At 40.9% G+C, this 19,471-nt stretch overlaps 1 protein-coding gene and 1 non-coding gene across 3 annotated transcripts in view; both read right to left on the minus strand.

The window, feature by feature from the left end:
- The window catches only part of DCX (doublecortin), a 108,452-nt gene that overhangs the window by 52,426 nt on the left and 36,555 nt on the right, over window positions 1–19,471 (minus strand). The gene's annotated exons all lie outside the window — the stretch shown is intronic.
- Window positions 2,799–2,942, minus strand: LOC131822260 (U4 spliceosomal RNA). Its single transcript, XR_009350144.1, has one exon. It is a non-coding gene; the product is annotated as a U4 spliceosomal RNA (small nuclear RNA).

Below are 19,471 nucleotides of genomic sequence, written 5' to 3' on the forward strand. Positions count from 1 at the left end.
CCAGGCTAGCACAGGACTGGGCATCTAGGAGGTTCACAGAACATTTATTTCTTTTTAGCATGCTAACGAATCGCCATTTTACTGTATTTGTGTGTGTGTGTGTGTGTGTGTGTGTGTCTCCAAAGCTGATCTCTCTCTTTCACATACATACAGCTTAAGGTACATCTGTGATTAACCTAATATCTTCAATTTCTTGAAATTGTTTCCTATTTTGCTTATTATCTCTGTCATTAACAGTTACTGACCTAGGCCCTCATCTGGAACTCAAGGGCAGATGTGCATTCTTCTGGTCATTTTTGTGCTGAGGTTATGCTTTAGCCATCCAACTTCAGCTCAGAGTAGACAAACTACAGCAAGAGGAGAACATGAAGCCAAAAGAAGGGGAAGGGAAGAGAGACAGGGAGAGCCATCTGAAATGCTTGCTGGGCCATAGTTCAGAGAAAACTGCCTCCCTAGACTTGGCTGTCGTTCTAGGCCAGGCCTCTGTCAATAACACATTTATTGGCCATCCTGACTTAAGCCTCTGATTTGCCCAATTCAAATATACTTTTTCCAAGAAACAGCTCTCCTAGTCATGGCCCCTGACCATGACAAACAATGCTGTTGAAAGGTCCGAGTGAATGGGGCCGTTTTCTCCAAATGAGTCACCACCACCTGGAAAGTTCTTGGAAAATGGAAGAGGCGCCAGAAGGCTAAAGACAAGAAAATGTTGTCCTACTTTTTGAAAAGGAAAAGAAGTTTATCTCAGAAAATATAAACCAATAATTAACTTGATGCTGATACCCAGAAAAATACTGCAAAAGGACTATTAGAATATTGTTTGTGAGCACTCAGGAGAAATTAGGTTCACTAGACACAAATGCCCAGCTACCTTTTCTTTTGATAAAACATCTAGATATCTGTGGGGGATATAAAAATATAGTTTCAAAAACATATTTTGTGTACTGACTATGCCCTGGGCCAGGGTTAGCAAAATACTTCCTTTCTGAGGCCATGGCAGAACTCATTGACCCCTCACAACACACTAGTGCTGAGTTCCTCCCTGCTGTGCAATCCTTCTCAGTAGGCAGTCACCGTAGTCCAGCCATCCCAGGCTCACTGTCTGGAGATGCAGGTAATACATAAGACCCTTTAAGAATTCATAAAATACTGAAGTATGCTAGTCATTAAAATTCTAGTATATTATAAACATGGGACCCATCAATTCTGTTTCTAAGAGGAGGATATGAGGGCATAATAACACTTCACAGAGAAGGTGACATTAGAAATGGCCTCAAAAATTGGGTCTCAATGGATGAGCATGAGTTCTCCAGGTAAAGGAGCAGAAATGCCATAAAATATAAGGCTGAAGTTTTTGAAGTTAGGTTTTGATTATGCATTTATTGCCAAATTGAAGAACTGGGAGTTTAATGTCAGTGAAATGAATTGTAGCTTTACTTGACTAGCCATGCCAAACGAAATCAAATGATGTTAAATAACAGAATCAAGATTTTAGAAAGTTTTCTGGGGCACCTGGATGGTTCAGTCGGTAGACCATGTGACTCGATCTGGGGTTGTGAGCTCAAGTGCCATGTTGGGTGTAGAGATTACTTGAAAATAAAATCTTTAAAAAAAGTTTTAGAAAGTTTTTTTTTTTTTTTTTTTTTTTTTTTTTTTTTTTTTTTTTTTATAAAGGCAGGACTTATGGGCCAAAAGCAAAGATTTCTAATGTTCCTTTGTGTTCCAGGAGAGATTATATTTAATGCACTTAATAAATGTCAAGTTCCACATTTAGATTTTTGAAAATCAATTATATATGATGGAGCAAGATGAGTATTAACAGCAGCCCTAGGATTTTCGTTGATCCCAAGGCTAATATGAGTCATTAAGGTGTGAGAGTTAATAGTGAGGAATAGAGTGACATAGTGAAAAGATCTCTGGAATGGGAGTTAAGAGACCTGAGTTTAGTTCTATCTATTTCACTAAGTCACTGTGTGACCTCAGCAAGTCACTTTGCCTCTCTAGGCCACACTGCCCTCTGAAGAAATCAGACTCAATTCATGGTTTTCCAACTATACTTTTCAGATCCTTGGGATGCTTCTTGGGCTACCTTGGGGAATAAGAAGAAAGCTGACATGAAGTTTCTATGACCTCCCACCCTCCTTTCCATAAGGGAAACTCCACTTTTAAGTGTTTTAAGAATTAGGATTCTGGCTAAGATTTCATTTGCAAAAGAAATCATTACAGGGGCACCTGTGTGACTCAGTTAATCATGCTTCTGCCTTCACCTTGGGTCATGATCCTGGGGTCCTGGGATTGAGCCCCACATTGGGCTCCATGCTCAGGGGGGAGTCTGCTTCTCCCTCTGCCTCTCTCCTTTCTTATGCTCTCCCTCAAATTAAAAAAAAAAGGATTCCATTGCAAAAAATAATATGTTAAAACCATGTAGCTCTAACATTGTAATTTTACAGGACATCGAGAGGAGTTTTATATGCAAATTAGTAAAAATTAGTTTCTCTATATGTACTCTGCATTGGTCAGACAACATCTGAACTCCCTTCCACTCTGGGCACCATGTTTTGAGAGGGACATCTACAAAAGAGAGTGCATTTGGAAAGAGATGAGTCAGGATGGGAAAAGCATATATATTGAAGATGATAGAGGTGCTTATCCTGGAAAAGAGAGGATGTGATAAACATATTTAAATATTTGAAGGCTTGTCTTATAGAAAATGATTTACCTTTTTCTGTTTAGCTCTAGAACACTGAGCTGGAATCTAGAACAGGTTTTGACTCAAAGGAACTTTTAATCATGCAGCATTACAAAGTAATGAGCTCACAGTAAGAACAAAAAATGAGGTATAAATTTTGCAAAATAGAAGAAAAAATTATCACCATTTTCAATTAGCAATAATTGTGCCTTGGATAAACCTCATTGGCTGCAATACTGACCCTCACAGGGCTAAATCATTGCTATTCTCATAATGGATGATTGCCTACTCAGAAAATTGCAGAAAATGAACAAAAATCCATGTGCTCCAATAAGATAGTTTAGCAAGATGGCCACATACAAAATCAACATACAAAATAATAGTGTTCTTATACTCTAGCAATAATCAAATTAATATTAAAAATTTAGAGAAAAAATATTCTATTCATAAGAGCAAGAAAAATTATGAGATATCTAGAAATAAATCTATAAAAAATGTCTTGGACCTAGTTGGTGAAAACTATATAAGTCTTTCCTGAAGAAAATAAAAGATATTTTCATTTTCAAAATGTTTTTAAAATGTCATTTCTCCTTAAATGTAGAGATATAATTCAAGGCAGTCCAAATGCCTTGAATTTTCACATATTCTCAGTAGCACTTTTATGAAAATTGACAGTCTGTTTCTAAAGACAAAATATATAAGAAGAATAGTGCATGATATCTTGGGGGGGGGACAGTGGAGATTTACAACATCAGACATCAAAATAAACTATAACATTTAAAACATAGTAGTATTATGCCAAGAATGGTATTATGCCAGGCAGAAATAAATCCATGGAACACAGATCATAGATGAATTGAGAGTCAAAATGACACTTCTAATCAATGAGGAAAGAATTAATTATTTTATACATTGGGATGAGACCTTGCCTATCCCTTTCAAAAAAATATAGATACTTTACTGTAGCTCACAACTAACTCACAAAATAGAGATGAAGATAAAAGGAAAAAATAATAAGAATGTTTGAATAAATAGAGAAGAATGTTTTGATCATCTTCAGGTAAGGAAGGCCTTCTTCAACAAGATTTTGTCTCAGATTCTTTCTCTCTCACCCTTTGCCCCTCCCCACTCGCATACTCATGCATTCCCACTCTCTCTTTAAAATGAATAAATAAAATCTAAAAACAGAAACACAAAAAACAATCATCTGACCCCAAATGTCAACAGTACCAAGGTTGAGAAACCTTGATTTACATGTAGAGATGGAGGCAGAAAGAAATATATCTATTCTTTTAAAAAAAAATTTATTTATTTATTTGACAGACAGAGATCACAAGTAGGCAGAGAGGCAGGCAGAGAGAGAGGGGGGGAAGCAGGCTCCCTGCTGAGCAAAAAGCCCCATGCGGGGCTTGATCCCAGGATCCTGGGATCATGACCTGAGCTGAAGGCAGAGGCCTTAACCCACTGAGCCACCCAGGTGTCCTGAAATAAATCTATTCTTAAATAAGTTCACATAATCTCCATTTTTCCACAGTCTGCTTTTGCACCATTTGGAGGTTTTTCTGTGTGGGTCTATACATTGCCACTGCATTCCTTTTTAATAGCTGCATGGTATTCTCTAGTATGGGTATATTATAGTTTTCGAAATAGTCATTTATTGGTGGATAGTTTCATTGCCTCAAATTTTTGCAGTTACATACAATACTATAATAAGCATCTTTGTATATATATCATTAGATTCTTAGAAGGATAATCACTGGGTCTTTGATTATATGTATTTTCTGTTTTGATATATTCTGCCAATTGTTCATACCCAAAAGGCTTTGTAAATGTTTACTCCCATCCACTGTTTTAAGAGTGTTGTTTTCTTATACTTTCTGTAACATGTTCATGAGTCCTTTAGATTTTTACTAGTCTGATGGGTAAAAATAATATATAATTGCTGCTTTAATTTGCATTGCCCTGAGACTATAAAGATTCAGTGAATGAGAATTTTGGCCATTTTTAATTAATCAGTTAATTACCTGTTTATTTACTTTGCCCATTTTCCTAGTGGATTCTTTGTTCTTTTTAAGAAACGTTGATATGATATATTTTAGAAAGTAATCCTTTGTTGAATATGTGGTCTGTATTCTTTGTCATAAAGAGAAAGGACTTTCACACATTCTCTTTATACTTTTGGATTGCCTGACTCACATAAAAATGATGATAGATGAATAGGTTATGCGTACGCATTTTCATAAGACTCTAAGAAGCAATGAGCTTCATGTCTCTGAGATATTCAGATTTGAAAGGATCACTTTCTAAAGGGAAATTGTCAATATCTTTAAAAGAGCTAGACTTCAAGGGTGCCTGGATGGCTCAGTTGGTTAAATGTCTGACTCTTGTCAGACGCTCACATCATGATCTCAGGGTTGTGAGATGGAGCCCTACATTGTGTTCCACAGCTCAGCAGGGAACCTTCTAGAGATTCTCCCTCTCCCTCTGCCCCTTCCATTGCTCATGTGCTCTCTCTCTCTCTCTCTCTAATAGTAAATAAATCTTTTAAAAAATATCTAGACTTCAAACTCTTTCATTTCAACATATTTTGAAGTTTGGTTTTATTAATTTCACCTAAGCTCCTAAACTGTTATCATAAATCCAATCCTCAGGCCTATTGGGAGCTACCTCCTTGTAAAATGTGAAAAATAAACAAATCCAAATACCCAGATAAGCAAATGACGAAGTTATGTTCCATCAAAGGATCATCTATCCCTTCTTATTTTTTCTAAAACTGTTTTTAAATCATCTGTCTGTTTCATTTACAGTAAAATTTACAGCTATGATACACAATGCCAATCCACAGTTTACCCTTATCATAGCTGACTTGTTCTTGTCCCTGAATGAATGATGGCAAACATAAGCATGAAAATGAAATTAGTGATACTCAAGCTAACTGCTCTATCTATGTCTTGAGTTTATGGGATTTGCAATGGTCTCCCTGGAAATCTCTGAGTTTTATGAACAAGAGCTCTTAAAATTAGCAACTGAGGAGCTGATGCAGAAAAAGTACTCATACACCTCACTTGCCCCTCATTTCTGCATCAAGGACCTGAGTCATAGAGGAGAGGCTGGGGATTCAGTTTAACTCTTATTTTTGCTGTGGACGAACAGAGGTTATTAAGACATTGCATGAATTCTGGGCAATAGATAAAAGGTCAAGAGAAGGGCTGTGGGAAAAGAACAGGGTTTGAAGAGGTTAAATGGGATGGCTGAGAAGAGGTGGAGAAAGAATCACTAGTTCTGTTCATAAGAATTCTATTGAATCAAGGCTTGAGTCAAAATTTGTTCACAACACTACCTCTTCTCCATTTCCAGCATCTTTGCAACACCCTCCATCCTTTCCTCCTTCCATGTCAATTCTCTTTGAGAGGCAAGAGAGTGATACATTGGTTGATTCCTGCAGTAGTGAGGATTCAAGAAATGCACCAGTATGTCCTTGTTTCAAATTCAGTGGAAACACTGTCCCTGAGCTATTCAGTTGCCCAGCATCATCCCAGCTCCACAGCTTGCTGGAACAGTTTTATCCCTAGGCTCCAAGGAGTAAGATGAGCCTGTGCCTACTAATAAGCATCTGTCCAGGAAAAGACAGTGTCTCTGAGAACACAGGAAATAGTTAACTATCAAAGGCAAGCTTCATTCTCAATCATTCCCAACCTCCCTTGATGAGAGCACTGTTGGCAGATTCAGAGGATGGCTGTGGCTGGGGACAGCCTTATATAAAGATCAACTGTGGACTCCCAGGGTGAGATGTCTCCCTGGGGTGACAGAAGAGAGGTAGAGAGATTCCCTACCCCTCACAAATGCCGCTCCCCACCCGCTTGCCTGAACACCTGGCTGTCTTTCATTCTAAGAACATCAGAGCCACAACCATTTGTGTTTTTAGTCAACAAATTCTATTTCACACTTATGTGGCAAACACGGTTAGGTGCTGGGGATACAGTGATGAACAAAAGTAGGCCTGGTTCTTGCTTCCGTGTTGCTTACAGACTGGCCCCGGAGACTGATATTGACAAAATAATCACCCAAACAAATGTAAAATTGTAACTGTGGTCAAGCTACCAAGGTGTCATACCTGACCCTGCACTCACTTCAAAAAGAAGTGCTTAATATCAACAGTCCCCCAGCAGAGAGCAGAGCCCCAAGGGGACAGAGCAGGAGGGTATGTGGGATAGGGCAACCAAAATAAACAGATGGGACCAGAAAGGCCAGATTGGGTAAGGTCCAACTTGACCGTACCCAATCTGGCCAGTTCTGGTTGGGTCTCTGGGGCCCCTTCTTCTGATCTTGAAATTCACCAGGATGAAATCAATCATGTTTTTCACCAAAAAGGGACATGGCTTACAGGTACCCCAGTTTTGAATAATGCCTAAGAGTCTTGAAGAAGACTTCTCTCTAGCTTTATTCCTTAGCCACTACATATCACATATTATAATTTTCCTGCCACATCTCTTTCAGTTTATTCTTGCAGGGTGGGAAACTAGTTGATGCAACTACATACTTGCAGTAGTCACAATTACCCAACCCCATCTTTGGTTTCTTCATGTGGGCTAGACAACAGATGTTCTTAATGAAGATTAACTGAAATTTAATGGTCCTAATTGCCATTTGCACGGACAGCAGATACCACTCAATTCACATGCTGCCTTTCATGGTCCTTTATGCCTCATCACATATCAGATTTGTATTTGACCAGAGTGAATCTGATTGGCAGTACCTGCTGGTTACTCAGTGTCAAGATGCTGGCAGAGCAAAGGCTCACAGCGCAGGGCAGTGGGGAACAGTGGTGAGAATGGGCCTGGGTAATATGTTTCCTAATACAGCTGCTCTCTTGGGTTCTCAGGAATGGCAAGAAAGGGTTATTATGGCCTGGGTGGGATTCAGGCTCTATCTTAGGTAGAAAGGACAAGCACGACGCTGGGTAGGATGACTTCCTTGTTTTTACACAACCGAATCCTGCTCTCCTTTGTTCTTAAAAACCTTTGGAAAGGTCTTGTAATACAAAAGTCAGGAAGGGGTATGGACACCACTGTTCACAGAAGAGAAAATGTGACAGGTTCAACAATTATATGGAGAGGTGCTCAGCCTCATCTGTAACAAGGGAAATGTAGATTAAAACAAAAACAAGGTATTGTTTTATAAACATCTGATTGGCAAATGTGAAAAACAAAGTAAGTTATTGAGTGTTGATAAGGATGTCAGAAAATTAAAAACGTGGGTTCTTTGGAGGGAAATTGGTAGTAGGTGATAACATTTTTTAAAAATTTTTTTTAAATTTCTTTTAAAGATGTTATTTATTTATTTGAGAGAGAGAAAGAGAGAGAACAAGAAGAGGGAATGGCAGAGGGAGAAGGAGAAGCAGATTCTGTACTGAGCAGAGAGCCCTACTCAGAGCTCCATCTCAGGACCCTGAGGTCATGACCTGAGCCAAAGGCAGCCACTTAACCAACAGAGCCACCCAGGTGCTCTGGTGATAAAATTTTAAATGTGTGTTTTCCATAACCCAGAAATTTTCATTCCCTTACCTACTTTTGGAAATCCCTGGCAAGTATGCTCAAGGAGGCATGTACAATGCAGCATTTGCTGTGATAACCCTGGATCAGAAGCAGCCACATGTCCATTGGCAGAGAAAAAAATAAACTGCAAAATACTATGAAGCTGTAAAATAATGAGATAAAATATGTTTTCTATAGCTGCACATAATCTACATGCAAATGTGCAGATAGAGCTCTGAACGTTCACAAACTAGTTACCTCTGGGAAAGGGAACTGAGGTGGGAGAAGCTGCATTGGTCAAGGAGGTCTCTAGTTGCAGTACTGTAATACTTGACCAGCAAAATATGTTCATATCTTTAGGTGAAAAATAATTTAAATTAAAGGCAACATGATTTTATATTAGAAAATTTGCAAACCAGAGGAAAAAAAAAGATGCATTATCCTGCTACCCAGACACTCTCCATTATAACTGTGGTGTATATCCTTCTAGTCTTTTCTCATCTGTATATTTTACATAGTTGTGATCTATAATTTGTATCTGTCTTTAATACAAGATTATTCAACATTGGTACTACTGATGTTTTGGGTTGAGTAATTCTTTGCGGGGGTGGGGAGCTGTTCTGTGCATCATAGGATGTTTATCAACATCCCTGGTCACTACCCACTAAATGACAGCAGCATTCTCACAATTATGACAATTAAAAATATCTCTGGACATTGTTAAATGTCCTCTAGCAAAATTGCCCCTGGTTGAGGACCATTGTTTGAAGACATCGTTAGCATAATGTTACAATATGAATCTTCATAACCTATCCCATGCTTCCAAATGTAAGCCAGCATGTTGTCTCCATTTTACTTTCAGATCCTGGCCTGTGTATCTCAACTCCAGCCTTGATAACCTGAGCTTGCTTTCTTATTGATCCTTTTCTAGATTAGTTGGTTTGGAATTCCTCAACCCAGAGCTATACTCCGACTCTGACTTATCACCAGTAAAGCAAATATACAGTAAGAGCCAAGCCTCTTCCCTTGGCATCTGTGGACTAGTGTTCACATCATGGGTCAGGGAAGAGGGATAATAATCAGGAAAGCTAATAAGGCTATAGAAAGTTATCAGTCCAGCTGTGGGTCAAAGCCACAAAGCTAAAGGCCAAGGCCAAGAAGAAGAAGCCAACTAGATCTCACCCTAGATCAGCTCGCAGAAGAATCCAAAGCATGGTCGCTTGGCTAACAATGCTTCTCTCTTCCCTGACTGCTTTACATAGACATTGTCTAGGCTCCCAGGGCATAATTAATCCAGAGGACAGACAAAGGCCACAGAAGGGATAGCATCTGCCTGAGGATATCAAGAGACCAGAGACCCTACTGCTCAAATTCCAAAGTGACAAGGACAGGTTAATGACGGATATCAGGCTTACTCTTTAAGGAAACATTTACTGAGCACTACCTATTGAACTCTGCGCTAGGTGCTGAGGATGCCAAGGTGATTCTGGAATGACTTCATCTAAAATCTCTTTACCACAAAATTTGCCAGAGAAGAACATTTATAGGGAATCAAAACCTAAATGCATTGAGAACACCCCTAATTTTGAACACGTAGACCATGTATCATGATCCACACTCACACACTGTGATTGCTTAGACCATGTGTCATGAATCTGGAGTGCACCGTGACCTTCCCTGGCTTGGAGACCCCAGATTCAGGGAAAGGACTGAGTTCATTTCCAGAGCAGCAGAGGTGGTGGTATCAGATTTCATCATGTGAACTTACAATATGGGAATCTGAATTTCCTGCTCCCTAATCTCCAAAAATGCTCATCTGGCCCCGGTTTTTGCAGCTCTAAGCTAAGTTGGAGGTACCGTCTTGTGCATCACTTTCTGGCCCCTCACTCCCCAGTGCCCTGAGGGGTGGAGATAAGTTGAGCACTCTATTTCCCAGGGGCAGAGGGCCGGGGGTTGGGAATTAGCGAGGGGGACTGGATCACTTCCCCGCCTGCCCATCTGGCCTCTTCCTGACAAGATGTTCCGTGACAATTTGAGATCTGCAGACACAAGGAAAGTGGAGCCAAGTAAGACAAACCCTGGTGTGAAATCTAGGGAGATGATAAAATCTCTTCTTAGCAGGAAAGGGAGCATTGCAGGATATCATTATACCTTATAAATAACCCACTGTTCTCTAAAAAATGAGATGAGTCCAATCAGAGGAATTTCCACAATGCTTTCTTGAAAATTGAGTTTTGTTTTGTTTTGTTTTGTTTTAACAACCAGGTCAGTCACTGGCCAAATGCTGGACTGGCTTCAATTGGCATCCAATAGAGATAATACCCCCTCTGAAATACATATGTATTCAATATTCTACCGAATACCTATTCTCTTTGTCTTCCTGTAGAATTTCCTTTTTCCTGGGTTTCTCTGGCACTAATAGTGCCCAAGGGAGTGACAAATCACAAATGATGCACTGAGTAGTAGCATAGTCAGTGGCCCTTTGGGGAAGATTCACAATTCTGGGTCCCAGTGACAACCCCATCTCAATTTGTATTTGCAAGCCCAGGACTTGCTGGTCATAGTTGCCGTCAGAGAAAACCTAGAGCAAAACTGAAAAAAAGAAAAAAAAGACCAGTTTGGGACACCTGGGTGGCTCAGTTAGTTAAGCATCTGCCTTCGGCTCAGGTCACAATCCCAAGGTTCTGGGAGGGAGCCCCCATTAGGCTCCCTGCTCAGCATGGAGTCTGCTTCTGCCTCTCCCCTCCACCCTTGTTCATGCTCTTTCTCACTATCTCTCTGTGTCTCTCTCAAATAAATAAATGAATAGATAAAATCTTTTTAAAAAAAAGACCAGGTTGTTTCGTTAGCCCCAGTCTCCTAGCTGGTACTCCCATCCCCCAGTGGTGGGCTCTTTTTTTCCCAAGTTGACCAAACCATCCATGTCCCACTCCTTAGACCTTCATTCACAGTAAGATATAAACATGACCAATAGCTAAACACGCCATTTTTCTACCCAAAAGGCATCTCAAGCCACAAGTTGGAGGGCGGGCAAAGATGGCATTACTATGTTTGAAATTGTACCCCTTGAATGTTCAGCAAGCATGAGCTCAGCCCTGGGAACAGGGGCTCCAGATCCTAGGCCCTGCCACTTCCGATTGTTAAATAGATTTATTGAAGTAGCCCTGCCACCCTGCCATTTAACTTCCAAATGTGCCATTCGAAACTACTGAAATTACAGCGGGTTCATAGAAAGCCACAGTGGAGAGACAAGAGTTCTCCCTCTGTGGCTTTGGAGCCTTTGGCCACAAGGCTATATGAGATAATTGTGGTTTTCACATCATCTCTTCCAAAACCAAAACCATGTCTCCATTTCAATGAATAAGAGAGGCATTTTTCTCCAGTCTCAGGTCTTACAGCTCTTTGTAGGAGGCAGCAATGGTCCCAGTGGCTTGATCTAATTTAAAGAGCTTCCAGAACCATGGGGACAGTGCAAAACCCTAGACTTTATCAATGATGCCATGGGTATTTTATCTTAGGGGACCTGGCTTTCTTTGTTCATGACATCCAAATATTTCCTGGCAATGAATCTAATGTTGAAGAACTTGATAACAGCTGGGATCACTGGCAGTTGGATTCCAAAAGAGCAGAAATGGGTTTATGGGGAGTTGAAAAATTAAGGACAATTACCAATTCCTGCTCTGTATTTCTTGCTTTAATGTTTCCTTCCCTGTTGGTGGGACCATCTCTTTCCCCACCCATGTGGTACTCCAGAGTTTCTCTAGTTAGCTCTAAAATTAACCTTATATCTCCTAATTTAATCCATATATTTATTTTACTTTAATTTTTATGGTTTTTCAGATTTTATTTATTTATTTTATTTTAGAGAGAGAGTGCAAGTGGGGAGGAGGGGGCAGAGGGAGAAGGAGAGAATCTCAATCTGACTCCCACTGAGCATAGAGCATCTAACCCCATAGGTGGGGTTCGATCTCATGACCTTGAGATCATGACCTAAGCTGAAACCAAGAGTCAGACACTTAACCAACTGAGCCACCCAGTGCCCCTATATATTTTTATAATAGCTCTATGGAGATATAACTCACAAGCTATCTAATTCACTCATTTAAATTGTACAATTTAATGGGTTTTAATATATTCTCAGAGTTGTGCGACCATCACCACAATCCATTTCAGGACACTTTTATTACTCCAAAAAGAAATCTCATACTTATTGGCAGTCACTCCCCATTTCCCTCCTATCTCCCCAGACCTGGGCAACCAACCAATCTATCCTCTCTACACACAGTAATCCATATATTCTAGAGATTTTATTTATCAGAGAGAGAGAGAGAAAGAAAGAGACCCAACAAGAGTGTGTTCAAGAAGAGGGAAGGGTGGAAGCGGAAGAGAGGAAGAGCATTTCAACCAGATTTTGCACTGACCGTGGAGCCTGATGCAGGGCTCAGTCTCTTAACCCTGAGATCACGACCTGAGCCAAAACCAAGAGGTGGATGCCCAACTGACTGAGTCACCCAGGTTCCCCAGTAATTATTTTTACAGTAATATATTTTAACAAGAATCTTTAGAAAATGTGCCTTATCCAAGATGATAGTCCTCGAAGGCATGCTTTCATGTTCTGTGGTAGGCCCAGGAAAGGGAACATGTGGAGCAGTGGCAGGACTGGCAGACCTCAAATCACACAGTCTATTAGCACACATTTCCATGAGTCAGAAGTAGTGGGAAGAGGTACACTGCCAAGCGTATTCACCTGATGATTCCCCTCTTCCACCCAGTTCCTTCTAGGGCCGAAGTCTTCAATCCTGACCACGAAGTTTCCTTTCTGATAAAGGAACAGCTAAAGCATCACCCCCTGCCCCAACATACTGTACCAAACTCACCGTGCTCTGTAGATTTCTTTTTTTTTAATTTAAATGCAGTTAATTAACAGAGTGTATTACTAGTTTCAGAGGTAGAGTTCAGCAATTTCTCACTTTGAACAAAGAGTGAAAACACACAACTATTTGGTGACCTTGCTGCCACCCCACGGTGGGCAAAACACTCTGGGAAGGTGCAACCCTTTCAGTACTAGCCATTCAAATGGAAAGCTGCAGAAGTGCATTTGTTTTCTATCCTCTGATGGGGTTGATAACAGTGTTCTGCCCTAGGAGACAACTTGCTTTGCTACCCTAGCAGCTATCTAAAGGGCTATAGATAATTTTTTTTAAGATTTTATTTATTTATTTATTTGAAAGAGAGAAACAGCATAAGCAGGGTGGAAGGGCAAAGGGAGAGGGAGAAGCAGGCTTCCTGCTGAGCAAGGGGCCCAACGTGGGGATTGACCCCAGGACCCTGGGATCATGACCTGAGGTGAAGGCAGACGCTCAACTGATAGAGCCTCCCAGGTGCCCCTATAGATAACATATTAGTTGGCTCAACAGACATGTTTTAGGCATCTGCTTTGAACTAGGCACTGTACCGGGTACCAGGCATAAGAAAATATACAAGATAGCTTCTCCAAACCCAACCTAGGTGCACCTGGCTTTTACTGAGAACTCTGCCTTGTCCCCAGAAGGAATCCCAGATAAAAATGCACCTCTCCCCCGGCTTTGTTCAGCTCCTGAAATTCTCATCCAAGTTCATCTTTGTTTTAAGGCTTCAATGGCCCTAGATAATTGCAAGAAACACATTAATCTCTTTTCAATCATCACTGTTTAGTAGTTTTTCAGAAAACCCAAACCTTAGGCAAAGCCTGGAGAGGTTGGAACTCTAGATAGGCAGGATCTGGCACGAGATAAAGAGGGAAGATATAGGTCCTTGTTACTCAGTGTGTGGTCCGTGGACCAGCAGCATGGGCATCGCTGTCAGAAATGCAGGAGCTCAGGGGCACCTGGGTGGCTCAGTGGGTTAAAGCCTCTGCCTTCAGCTCGGGTCATGATCTCCGGGTCCTGGGATGGAGCCCCGCATCTGGCTCTCTGCTCAGCGGGGAGCCTGCTTCCTCTCTCTCTGCCTGCCTCTCTGACTACTTGTGATCTCTCTGTCTCTGTCAAGTAAATAAATAAAATCTTAAAAAAAAAAAAAAAAAGAAATGCAGGAGCTCAGACCTCACCTCAGACTTCCTGCATCAGAAGCTGTGCTTTCATGAGATACCCACATGATTCATACACGCTTCAGAGATACGTTGGTCTATAGCAGGCTTTCTCGACTTTGGCACTACTGACATTTGGGGATGGAGAATTCTTTCTTCACGAGTGTTGGGTGAATTCTCCTGTGCGATGTAACATGTTTATTAGCCTCCTGGCCTTTACCTACTGGATGTCAGTAGCACCCGTCTCCACAAGCTATGACAACTTGACATATGACAAAATGTCTCCAGAAGCTGCCAAATGTTCCCTGGCATGGGGGAATCACTCTGGATTGAAAACTACCAGACTAGGCCAGTCTTTACTAATTTTTAGTCATTTGGGTATTACCTTCATGATTTTTGCCATCACCTCATATACTTGTTTTAAAAATGATCATTTTTTTCTTTTCACCTACAGAAATTAGCCTCATCCTAGGCAGTAATATTGATGAAATAATAGGATTGATGTGCCCTTTTTTCCCAATACATAAAAGCAACCATAACTATTGGAACTTGAAACACTTGGGACGCCTGGGTGGTACAGTCAGTTAAGTGTCCCTCTCTTGGTTTCCACTCAGGTTGTGATCTCAGGGTCGTGAGATAGAGCCCCACATTGGGGTGATTGTAATTCTCTCTCCCTCTCCCCTGCTCTCTCTCTCACACACAAATAAATAAATAAATACACCTTTAAAACGCTTATCTAGGAAGCTCATTTAAAAAATTTTGTGCCACAGGTGGAATATCTACCACATTTTCGAGAACCCTGGCCCAAAGTATAGCTCTGGAGCAGGACAGGCCTAAGCCACAGAGAGAATCTGGGTTGTCAGGAATGTTAACTGAATATGTGATGCTTGGAAATAGAATAAAGCCATTAAGGGGTGCCTGGGTGGCTCAGTTAGTTAAGCATCTGCCTTAGGCTTAGGTCATGATCCCAGGGTCCTAGGATCCAGCCCAGCACTGGGCTTCCTGCTCAGCAGGAAGTCTGCTTCTCCCTCTTCTTCTGCCCTTCTCCCTATTCATACTCTCTCCTTCTCTCTCAAATAAATAATCCTTTTTAAAAAGGAATAGAGCCATTAAAAGCAACTTTAGTTTCCCTCCCAACTTCATTTCTGGCCAGGCCAAGTTAGTAGGTTTGGGTATTGGGGCAATGCAACTACCTGCATTTTGGAGACTCCAGGAGTAGCCCTTTTAATTTAATCCAGCATATGACTCTAATTTCTTCCCCCTCAGTCTGAACTGCTGATGACGGCACTGATTCCCAAAATGATTCCACTATAGTCTGACACAAATCTCACATAACCCCTCTTTCGGCCATATGTCAGTCTAATTAAGGAGTCCCTGGTTCTCCTGGCAGAGCTGCCTTCCAAATGTAGGGAAGAAACAATCTCTTGTATGAGTTACATCAGTGATAAAAAGATGATGAATCAGCTGAATCAATAGCCTGTGACCCCTGGCACATTGATTGTAGAAGAAACAATTTCTATGTGACTTTAACTTATGGGTCATTTACAGCATGAGTTATTTCCTGCATATGAGCCATTACAGATCTATGGCAATCTACTAGGAATGATAGAGAGAAGGAGAGAGAGAGAGAGAATGAAATCCTAAGTAATGTTGGGAAAAAAATGCATGGTAAGTGCCCTTAGGAGATCCCATAAGCTGAAACTTGGATCCTGGAGCTTCTGCTCCCCTTGGAGAAACCTAAATAATGCTTGTTTGATAACACAATCCCAGACCTGCTCCTGATAAACAAGAGGCAACAAGACAGAAGCTAAAATCCAGGCAAACTTGAGCTCTCTCTTCCATGATCCTCTCCGTGTATTTAGCTCTAGCTATCTGGTCAACCACTCAGCCAAAAGATGAGTGTGTGCCTCTCCAGGAGCTGCAAAGTGGAGGCCTGGGTGGGTCAGAACTGGGGGCCATGATCTGTTGGCTGGGATTGGGTGAGAGAGGGAGGTGGCTTCCACCTATAATTTAGCTGACACTGTTTATTGCAATTCTTCCTAGCGCGCTTTCAGCTAGAGGACATGTTTGAGGCTAGAGGTGAAATGTAGGAAATAGAGATGTATGGGTGAGAAGGAGGGATGGCCTACCATTGTCTGACATGTCATCAGGACATTTTAGTTTGGGACCTAGGGACATTAATTGTGAACTGGCTTTGAGAGCCCAGAATATACTATGTTGTTTTAAAGACCCTTTAGAATCACCTGAAAATATATATATTTTTAAAACGCATACCTGCTGAAGGTTTTGAAGGGGCGGGGGGTGGGAGAGTGGGGGGGCCTGGTGGTGGGTATTATGGAGGGCACGTATTGCATGGAGAACTGGGTGTGAGGCATAAACAATGAATTCTGTTATACTAAAAAGAAATTTAAAAAAAAAAAAAACGCATACCTGGACCCTATTCCAGACTAATTTGTTTCTGAAATGCTGAGGGGATCCCAGGCTTCAGTATTTTTAAAAAGCTCCCCAACTGATACTAATTTCTTTCCCTAACATTTTATTCTAAACATTATCAGACATGCAGTTAAGTCTGTATCACTCAAATTCTACAATTAACATTTGCTATATTGTTTATGACATATCTATCCGTCTATCCACCCACATTCTTTTTGATACATTTCAAAATAGGTTGTAGACATCTGCACATTTCGCCTTTAAACATTTCTGCAGGCATATTATTAGAGTTCAATATTTGTTTAAGGTTTCTTTTTTTAGATAACACATATAATGAAATGCATAAATTTTAAGTGTACCATTTGATGAGTTTTGACAAGTGCATACACCTGTATAATACAAACACTTATCAAGGTATTTAAAAATCCCCTCATGCATCTTCCCAGTAAACACCAACCTCCACCCCCTGAGAGGCAATCAGTGTTCTGTTCTGATTTTTTCCAGATGATTCCAATTTGCAGCCAGGGTGAAGAACCCCTTAAAGAGAGGTAGAGACAAATTTGAACTTGCCAGCCCTTTGTAATTGAGGCTGTAGAGCTTGTTGGTTAACAGCTCTGGAGTCAGCTACCTTAGGCCAAGTCCAGCTGAAACAATTGCTATTCATATTATTTAGGGCTAGTTAACATCTATGAACCCAACATTCTGAAACAATTGCTATTCATGTGATTTAGGGCAAGTTAACATCTATGTACCCCAGGTTCCTCACCTAAAAAAGAGGGATCATAATAGTACCTGTCACACCAGATTGATTGGGAGACTTAAATGAGAGGACAGAAATAACTTAGTGATAAAGTTTAGTAAGTGCTTACAATATTCTAGGTGCTAAGCTAATCACATGAATTATCTCATCTAATCCACACTACCATAATGATCCCTGTGACAGATAAGGAAAGTGGCTTAAAAAGGGTAAGTACCTTGCCCCAAATCACACAGCTAATAATTGGAAGAACTAGAATATAATCCCCAGGTGGTTTGAGTCTAAAGATCCATACTGCTACCACACTTCCTTTTCTGTGCCTGACACACATGGTAAGAGCTCTAAAATGTCATATATTGGGGTGCCTGGTTGGCTCAGTTGGTTAAGCATCCGACTCAATTTCAGCTCAGGTTGTGATCTCAGGGTCGTGAGATCTAGCCTCAAGTCAGGCTCACAAGCTGAGCATGTAGCTTAAGATTCTCTCCCTCTGCCTCTCCCCTCACCCTCTCTCTTTCTAAAAAATAAAATAAAACTTGTTGTTCCTTTAAAAAATGCCATACATTTACTACATGCATGTTGTATTATACATAGTATTATATATGTAACATATATGATAATATATATTAGTATACCTGTTATTTGTATAACTTATTTGGTTACAAAGTCCAAATGAAGCCATGGGACCTCTGACACAAAGCTTTGAAATCACAAGAGTCCAACGTTGCTAGTCTACACCTTGGCGTGAGCATATATGTCTATTGCTTTCCTATCAATGCCCCTTCCACCCTGACTTTGAGAAACACCAGAAGTAAGATGAGTCACCTTGCTGACCAACACACAAAGCTCCCATTGACAGCATCCCTTTGGAAGAAAAAACCATGGGAAGCGCATTTTCCCCATTAACACATTCAGCTCCCTGGTGCTCTGTTCAGCAGCTGTGCTGCAGTCACTCAGACAAAGGGCCTGCTGGAAAATCAGTTACATCATGGGCTTCAGCTCTGACAGATTTGCCAGGAGCAGCATGATTAACATCGCCACAGAACCAGAGAATGGGCAAGGCTCACTCAAACTACATTATGTTACTCTTCCCCCTAATGATAATCCCATTAAATTGGACAATTATCCACCACCACCCCCTTCGAGGTAATTCTTTATGCACATCAGAGTTCATTTTCTTCCTAAGTAAGGTACAATCACACAGAGCCATCTTACCCTTCTGTCTCCCCTATTGGACCACTCATTTCAAACAGCCTTCCCTCAAAGGAAAGATGACACTAGATGGTTGGCAAAGGAAAGAAAGTGGCAAGCTCTAGGCAGGGCAGCAGATGGGTGTCTAGTAGTAAACTCTCTAGCTGAGCCTTAAGAGGAAGTGTTGGTGACAGCTGAAAACAGAACAGTACTTCTTTTATCACCATAAGGAAACCTGCAAATGGCTGGTAAATCAATTTCAAAGCTTTGGAAGCTCAGTTCAGCAGGCAGGCAGCAAAGAGAGTAGGAACAAGTTGGGGAGGGCTGCTGAGCCTTGAAGTTCCTTTGGAATCTCAGACTGCCAGGTTTTCTAAAAATCCTGTGAAGGCTATTAGGGACTCTTCCACCAGGAAAAGGAACGAGCTGGCAATTCAGCTCAACAAGAGCCTGGGGTTATGATGGAGTCAGTAATCAAGGGATTCTTTCCAGTAGAGGAAAGTTGATAATACCCTGCAATGAAATGAGTTTCTCTGTTGGGAAGGTCAATGCTCCATTATTACAACATCCACGGAGTTAATGTCACCAGAGTAATCACTACTATTTGATGCTATCAGCTACTGGACTTATGGACAAAACAAAGAAAGGTTGGCCTTTCTATCATTATCCTTCTAGCCTCAGAGCATCCCATTTAGGTATTGAGCTGTAGGAACAGAGGGAACAAGTTCAAGTCACGAGAAATCCCTTCCTTGGTTCCTGATTCCACAGAAGACACAAGACAATTGTGTGAATATTAACCAGCAATGACT

This window comes from Mustela lutreola, chromosome X (assembly GCF_030435805.1).
Source record: "Mustela lutreola isolate mMusLut2 chromosome X, mMusLut2.pri, whole genome shotgun sequence".
Taxonomy (NCBI): Eukaryota; Metazoa; Chordata; class Mammalia; order Carnivora; family Mustelidae; genus Mustela; species Mustela lutreola.